Source organism: Aptenodytes forsteri, unplaced genomic scaffold, assembly GCF_000699145.1.
Source record: "Aptenodytes forsteri isolate BGI_AS27 unplaced genomic scaffold, ASM69914v1 Scaffold166, whole genome shotgun sequence".
NCBI classification, from domain to species: domain Eukaryota; kingdom Metazoa; phylum Chordata; class Aves; order Sphenisciformes; family Spheniscidae; genus Aptenodytes; species Aptenodytes forsteri.
The window spans coordinates 8,572,076-8,580,775 of record NW_008796110.1 but is presented as its reverse complement, the minus strand read 5'-3'; the positions used below and the strand labels follow the sequence as shown (position 1 = coordinate 8,580,775).

General features: G+C 40.3%; 1 long non-coding RNA gene across 1 annotated transcript in view; it reads right to left on the bottom strand.

Annotated features, from left to right (window-relative positions):
* Nucleotides 1–8,700, bottom strand: part of LOC103905233 — a 56,934-nt gene that overhangs the window by 42,395 nt on the left and 5,839 nt on the right. The window contains exons 2-3 of the long non-coding RNA XR_657939.2: nt 8,353–8,577; nt 77–194 (exon numbers count right to left, since the gene is read on the bottom strand). This is a non-coding gene — a long non-coding RNA (uncharacterized LOC103905233). The remainder of the gene's footprint in view (nt 1–76; nt 195–8,352; nt 8,578–8,700) is intronic.

Below are 8,700 nucleotides of genomic sequence, written 5' to 3'. Positions count from 1 at the left end.
GCGGAGCCGCACCGACGGCGCCTGCAAACGGGCTCCTCCGACAGCCGGGCGCCGGCAGGGGCTGCGGGTTAAGTACCTTGAGAATCCGGTGACTCGTAGGAACTCCACGCTCTTTCACAGCGACAGACATTCAGCTGCAGTTTAAGCCTGCCAGGATTTAGCAGTAGTCGGGCAAGAGGGCTCTTCTTCACGGCCTGAGAAAAAGATGAACTTACAGGGTGCTCTAAAAGTTTTAGAAGTGTTTCCCCAAGCGTCCATAGGATAGGTGATGCTGAATGCTTTTAGTAACTCAACTATTAAAAAAATTTCCCCTAGTTTACATCTCTCTCTGTTGACAGAATGCATTTCCTTCGTATTGGAAAGGCTCTACCTCTGTGGGTTCTTAGAAAGAATCAAGCGTGAATCTTACATAAAGTACAACTTAATTTATAAGGAACAGACCACATGTCTCTATGGCTGTGGAGTGTTACTTAGTGTGGAGTGTTACTCATAACCCAAACTTAGGTTTTGTATTGCAAAGCTGGTTTTTGCCCTGTTTGTACTAATGACAGGCAATATACTGTTATTATGGTATTGCTGCAGCTCTAAATGACAGTGACACCGACAATACTGAAATTAAAGGTGCCAATAGCACTACCGTATCCGCAACACTCTGTGGACTGCTCTGGCCCTCTTCACCTAACTCTCTCATGCTCCTACATCTTCTACTCCCTATTCCTCGTCTTAGAGTGAGGTGATGGTATCTAGAGGGCATCTCTAATAATGGGAAAAGAGCGGGGAGGAACAAAGATTAGGTTCCACCTCTGGTGAAACTTTTCTTCAGTAAATGCTGGATCAGATGTGGGGTAAAGGGGCATCATGGAGTCCCACAGGGTAAAGAACAAGGCAGGGAGGTGTGAAGAGGCAGATCTCCCATGGGGAGATTGCTAGGGAGAGATCGTGACATCCTACATTGTGGAGGAGTTAGTGAGAGGAGAGATCCCCACATTAGCCCCCTTAAAATCCCTTTGGCCCCTGTCCGTATACTACTGGAGAGTGTATAGAGACAAATACACAGCAGTATTATGCAACTGGTGTTACCCAACACTAGCTGGGATGACTTCTGGCAGAGGGGGTCCCCGGCCCATGGTTGGCACCGGTGGGCACTAAGGTAATATCAGTGGAGCTTCTTGCTGTGACTTCTCCATCTGTACGTCTGCAGAACTGCTTTATCTGAGTTATTGGTAGTCTGCATTCACAACTATCGCTCCTCTCCAGTTAGCGTAGAGAAATATATTAACCCAGAGCACAGTACATAATGCAGACCTGTTTATCACAGATGAAAGACTGAATCCAGACAATTCTGCTTTTGTGAGCACTAGAGACACTGCCTTCCAATACACAGCAAGCTCCTACTTGCTTAGAATATATATCAAGTACATGTACAAGACAAAAGCCTATTTTGGTTGTGAAGCTTTGCCTTAGAGGACTGTTAGATTGCTCAACATCCACCATTTGTTAGGCCAGTTGTGTTTATTGAATTCGTTTGAACTGCACTGGTTTGCTCTTGCACATTCACTGTGTAGTGCTTGAACAGGCAGGACAGAAGGCTTTGGGGGTGGGAGAGGGAAACTAAAGACAGTGAGGCAGCAAACTGACCCTCCTGTATGCTTGTTTCTTCTGCTTTCCTGCGCTCCACTGACAGCCAGTCCCACATGATGCATGGTGATTGCTGAAACCTGCTACCTGCTGTGTGTCTGCTACTTTCCAAAGGCTGATTGTAGCTGAGAAATGGATGACCCTTGCTCTCACACATCCACACACAATACGAATGATATTTCTTGGGCAGGAACAAGATGGGTTTTTTTTTCATCGTCTTCTTCACTCCACATGGGGAAGGCACTGCCTATTATTGACTAACCTCAGTTATGGGCTCTGGGCTAGTTTGATATAGCATGTAGCATTTTGTGGTCTGTCACATCTGTTATTATGCTGCTTGTTTTTCCCTCGATGTGGTTGCCCAACATGGAAATACCTGTGAACAGGATGCATGCAAACAGCTCTTTACTCATAGTAGCATCCCAAGTGGTATTTTCATTGGCTTCACGTTTACCTCCTGTAATATGATTTATTTTGTTGGCAGTTGGAATGGTCCCTGCTGTGAAGTTCATGTGCTCTTTCTCCAGTGCTCATGTTCCCTGTCTATTATATGCCCTGAACAGATGTGAGAAAGAATAAGGAGACATATGATGAAAATATCCTACAGAGGGCATGAACTCAGCATGTTTCACAGGTTGCCCAGGTAAAATATGAGCTGTCATTAGGTGTTATTAATCATGTTGTGGGGCAAGATATTTAATAACCTATGAAAGACACACATTTATGAACTGCAAACAGGCTAGGACTAATGAGTGAGAACTCACTTTCGGCAACAGATGTGATTTAAGAGTTTCCCCCTCACCTTTGAGGTGCTCATTCCTCATCTCCTGCAAGACATCACTAGTCCTTGGTTGTGCCCCTTCAACAGTGTGACTGCATCATGCACCAGATCTATGCATGCATCTTTTTCAAAAAATAGTAAAAGGCTGTATTTTTTTGAAAATTATATAATTTCCCAGATCACACAAGCAGTGTAATTGGCACAAATAAGGTGTGTGTGTGTGTGTGTCATAACCTCTTGGAGAACAACCAGAAATAATTGCCGGTGAGTGGGAAACTGGCAAAGACACATCTTAAATCAGATCTGTTTCAGCCAGGATAGTAATATGGAAACATATCCTTATACTGTGGTAATGCCTGAAACATATTGTGTGCTAACAAAGCATAACCCTGTAAGAGACATGCATAATCCCATCTAGAACATACAGTCTAAGGAGAAAAAAAGATGGTGGGAAAAGAGATACTGTTTGCTATTAATTAAGCCATTGACGAAATCTTACGCCTTATTAGATGCAAAATTATTTTAGCGCTATCTCAAATATATTTAAAGGATACATTACATATCGTCTTCTCACCTACCCTCTTTTCTTCAGCACCATTCACAGCCATTATTAACCAATATTCCAAAAACTGAAAAGATTCACAGTTTTCCTTTCAAATTAAAAGTATCTAAGATAAAGGGAATGTTGTAACATTATCAACGCAGCATTGGGAAAATAAAGAAATTACATAATTGCTCCATGTTCCTCAGTTCCTAATAAGTTTTGATTACACAGTTGATGAAGTTTGATGAAGTAATCTATCAAAAAGTTGTACAAGTTTAAAATCTGGAGTTTTTAATTACTATTTTGAGGCAAGTCAACTTTGGGGTTATAAAATGATGAACATTTCAACAAGAAAGCATATATTCGCATAAAGCGAATAATACGTAAATAAGAAGTTCATAAAATGTGACTTGCAATGTTTCAAAACACACAAGGAGCAAACCACTGATCTTGGCATTAGCCATGGTGTTTTCACAAATTGTAAGTCAAGAGTTATTTTTGCCTTGCCGTACGAGAAGGAGCCATCTAATTCAGGCCACAGGAGGCCCCCACAGAGCAGGCAAAAAAGCAAACTTCCACAGCCTCCCTGGATTTCATATTAATAGATGTGCAGAATGTCTGCTCTGAGGTCTTAGCATGCAGAGGAGACTCACAGCTGACAAGATGAATAGAGCATTAGCAGTTCTGTCAAGGAGTAGACACAGAGTCTATACTTTGGATGCTGATAAACAACAAAGCTCAGTAAAATAGAGATAGTTACTTTAAATTCGTTATTAGAACACGAAGTACAGTACCTTTCACACTTCGAAATAATTTCTATAGCAATAAAAGTCACTGTGACAGTATAGTATCATTGTTGCAAATTTCATCTATTCCTCTCTTGTTTAGAAGCTCTGCTGTAATAATACTTTGCCCATCAGAATTCATTGAAATGCATTTCATTATCCCAATCAGCCCCCTGAGTCACTGCTTTATTGTATTACATTTCCTTCCCACTGTATTTGAACTTTCTTCTAATACTAAAGCTGATTCCAAGCCCATTACAACCAGTTGCAAATTAGCTTTTATTCTGCTCTGACTGCTGAAGTGTGTTTTAATAAATTCATGCCAATAATTTTATAACTTAATATTCATGCACTTTATCTTTTAATTACTCTACCCTAAATTAATCTAGTTATATTTCTGATTTATGTCATGTTTTTTCTTGGTCCCAGGGTGGGCTAGCATCTTTCCCATTTTCATGAGAATTGGCAGTTCTAGTATTATGTTTTCCCTGATTTTAGGATTAGAAATTAGCATGACGTACCAATATTTTATAAGGGGAAAGGAATACACCGTATTTTATGGGCATGTTTTCTTGGGAACGCACTTTTGGAATAACCTGGAAAAGCTCTACAAGTGCGAGATATCTATATATACACAAGTGGAAAACATACTCATGAACAGTTTATTGAGAGCAAGAAGGAAGGTCTAGCTCCCTGATTAGCACCAGCTAATGTGCTACATGCTCTTGGAGAAGTTAACTGCATAGTCCCCCTTCCTCATCATTCAGCTCTTCTAGTGGATACCAGCATACAGATACTCACTGAATCTCCACAGCTCAGGATTATGTTTGCAGTATCTATACACATTTCACATATTTGAAGTACACTCATTAGAGAACTGTGCCTTTAAAGCAGTGAGTGGCAGGGCCAGAGAATATATAGAACTGCTTCAGCAAAGCAATTAGAATAATTTAAATTCTACACTTTCCAGTAGTGTTATTTCTTCCAGAAAAAATAATTCATATTATGATATTCTTTGCTGATTAAACTCCTGTCTTGGATCAGAAGGCTAAGAACGGTAATACTAGGTTGTTCTGCAAATGTCTGTTTGATGCTAGTGTATGAAGACATATAGATATGTCTTCATCTAACTGGAGAAGAGATCTATTAAGAGAGAAACAAGAGGAGGGAAGTCAGCAAGTCCCGTCTTTCAGCTGACACTTTCCACTGTGAAAGATTTTGGGGAATATTTTCTTTGAGACGTTCCCACGCCTCTGAGGCTGTCAGTGATGCTGAGACTTACTTGACAGGGATATGCTGTTAGACTGGGGAGTACACATCCTTTATCTCACAAAATTCTCTATATGTTTGCTAAGATAGAATTTGCTAACAATCACTTTTTCCTGTCTTTACCTACATTCTCCAGGTCAACTTTTGTAGCATGTTAAAAGTAATGAAACAGACCTTTCTACTGAAGTTGCAGCAGTAACACATGTAGTGAATACACACGCGTGTTAAAAGTGGGAACAGAATCAGGGCCCACATTTGGTTTCTTAGTCCTTTTTTCTCTTTTTTTCTCTGAATCATTCAAATGGCTTGAGACTGTTAAGTAGGAGGGGAAAAATATGTATCATTTATGGGGAAATTCCACTACCTCCACAAACATATTCCTCTGTGCCAATAGCTTATATCTAAGACCCAAGCACGCAAGGGCATAGAGAACGTGCTGAACTTTGACACATTTCATTCGTGGGGGATCTTAGTTCACTCTGCTTTAAGCAGCAACAAATTTTTGCCTGCCTGGTCTCAGAACAAAAGCTTTAGCTGGAGGTAAAACTTTCCTCCCAGCGCGCGATGCTAAGGGCACTGCTGCAATGTCCTGGCTCCGTGGAGAGGACTTACCTGACTTGCCTGTACTTACTAGTATCCCACGTGTTTCTAGTACAGTATGAACTGCTGCTACAACTTAAGTGTCGAGAGAAAGTTGGTTCAGAAAAGTGTCTCTGAAGATGATTTCTGTAGGAATTACTTGGTAGGTGATACAGTTAAACTAGTTCTGCAGTCACAGTCTTACTCTAAACTATAAAAAGTGAGACTAAGACAGGGAGAGCAGATCGGGAAGAACAGCTGTAAGCAACTCCAGAAGAGAGGAAAGACTCTGAAGAAAGAAGGAAGATGTAGGAGCTGTATTCTACAACAATGAGAAAAAAAGAAAGACAATAGATCTCTGGAGCAGACTAGTTGGAGAGAAACAACAAAATGGAAGAAAGATGAAAAACATGAAACCCAATTATTTTTAAACATGAAATAATTGTTAGCGTAATTTGCTATATTTATATTTCACTGCTTTCTTTTACATTTGCATTTCAGACAATAGGAAAATTGACATTGTTTCTAAGAACTGCTTTTACTACTTCCTTCAAGATCATTCAAATTCTGAGTTCCACCCATACTTTTCTTTTCTATTTCTATCTTTTATCTTTGCATCCTTGTCCTTCTCCAAATTACATTTATGGAATCAAGACTAATCACTAGAATCAGAATAACAAGTTCTTCTGTCCCTCAGACAGTATTGTTCTCTATGCAGTTAAAGAATCAGAGGTGTTTATTTATACTGGAAATAATTTTCCTATTAATTCCAAATTGTCAAATATTATCCTTCTCCACTGACTTATCATATATCTGCACTTGGCAATGTGCTGCTCTTCAGATAGAAAGACTCCCTTTTTCCTTAGTTTTTTTTTTCCTTTTTATTTTCCACGGTAAACCCTCCTAGCTCAGGTTGAGAGTATCTTTTAAGGTTGACCTTTTCCACTAGATGGCACATGGGGCCATATCAGTGGCAGGAGATACACAGGTTGCTGGACCATGATGTAAAATGCATGTAATGCTTAAAAAATAAATATTCAATTTAAGAGCAATACATTCCTTAACGACTGCTAACTGGAGTAGCTCCATTGGCTTCACTGGTATATGCTGATCTATGATAGCCAAAACTTTGTGTGTACTGCATATAAAATTGTTTTCTAAGCTGTGTTATTTCCCATCTTGAAAGTGGAGGATTTCTGTGTTTAGTATGAAAAATGTCCCATATATTATATCCTAATACCTCATTCTTCATAGGTCCTTAGAGACCATTGGTAAGAAGATTTGAGCATCAGATAGAATTGTACCTGGTTACCATATCAAAATGCTAGTAAGGGAGCATGCAGGCACAGTGCAAAATGTGCAGATTACTTCAGTGAAAAGGAATAAAAATGAAACACATCATTGATTCTTTGGAGATCTGACATCTCTTTAAAATTGGCCTGAATTATGGTCCTGGCTTTTAGTTCCTCCAGCCTCTTCAGTGCTAATTACTGAAGCCTATACTTTATCTAAGAATTTCTGAGCCAGAATTTGTATATCCTTCTTTGCTGCCAGAGGACTGGTTGCCCAACAGCCTTTGACTGCCCATCTGCTGTTGGAAGAGGCAGATATTCAAGCCTATCTGTCAGATCAATTTAAAAAAGCTTGGCTGACCTGGAGGGTGAGAACCTCGGAGGTAAAACTTCTGGGTGAATCTCAAGCCTGTTATTTGTCTGGGAGCCACAGAAATCCCCCCTGTAAAGACCCCCTTATTGCTCCAATGGTTCAGGTTACATTTGGCTTATACCAAATACAGAGACTTCTGTCTTTCATTTCTTGTCTCGGGCCACAGTGGAATTGCTGATAGCTGGGAAGCTGTCCAGCTCACCAAACAAAGTCCATGACTACATTCCACAGGGTCCATGATACTTACCCAGGTCCTCCCAGCTGACATTTTCCCCATATGGAAAGTCTTTAAAGAGATTTACACTTAAAAGCTTTTATGTAACGGGTGCAATCACATAACATTTGTTGCTGTAGAGTGATTTCCAGCTTTTTTTTGTCCTGAAGTGAACTCCAAGCAGTCTCTAAAAATAGGCTTTCAATTTTGTTTTTTTATTATCACACTGACCATTGCGCCATTTATGACTTTTGCAGTTATCAAGACTCTAGAATAACCACTATCAAAAACTGGCACAAACCAAACCACCCTAGTGCTATCTTTCTTTCTTCTTTGGCTGTTTGCCCAGGCTAAGGAAAACCTAAAGTAAGTAAATGTGACTTTTATCTAAGCTACAAATCTGAGCTACAGAGGAGGTGACAATTCCCATGGCAAGGACTTTCCATAAGAAATATTCAGTTATTTCTTCCCCAAAAGAAAAGAGCTGACAGAAGTGGTCAGTAAGATACTTGATTTTAAATACTATGCCGAAACAAAGATGCATGGCACAGAGACTGCGTGTTCATGCCAGCCATTCCCACATAAAAAGCAAGAACTGCTTTAGATGAGTTGGATCTTTTAAGTGGTCTCTAGAATTCATCTGGAGAACAGACTGTTGCAATTGCCCACCTTCATGATAGGAAGGCAAAGTCACTAGTTCTGGCCTAGGAACACAACATGAAACACGTGAACATGGTATGGTCATCTCCTGAGGGCAGTACATGCAGAAGCTCTCCAGTACTCTCCACCATGCCATCAGTGCCTGCTGTGCCTCATCTGACCCTCAATCTTATGTCCCTAAAGTTGGCCACACCAACCATTGCTTAGCCTTTCTTACCTAAAGACTCCAGATGGGCATCCAGGACTGAATGGGATGGACCTGAAGAACATCAACATCAGCAACGCTCTTCTTCATCATGAAGAAAAGGTCAACCTGGAGGCTGCTTGAACAGGAGTGAAAATATCTGCTGGGTAGCAGAGGTGAAACACGCTGTGCTGTAGTTGTCTATGAACCACCATCCATTTTTATGCTGCACAACTCTGTGACATTGGTTTACCTGTTCTGAAAAAAAATTTGATCTGTGAGATAGGACATAAGCCAAAGCTGTGAAAGATGTGAAAGATAAGAAAAACACTGATAGAAATGAAATTGTTGACATGCTAGCACTTAGTAATTCAAATGCTC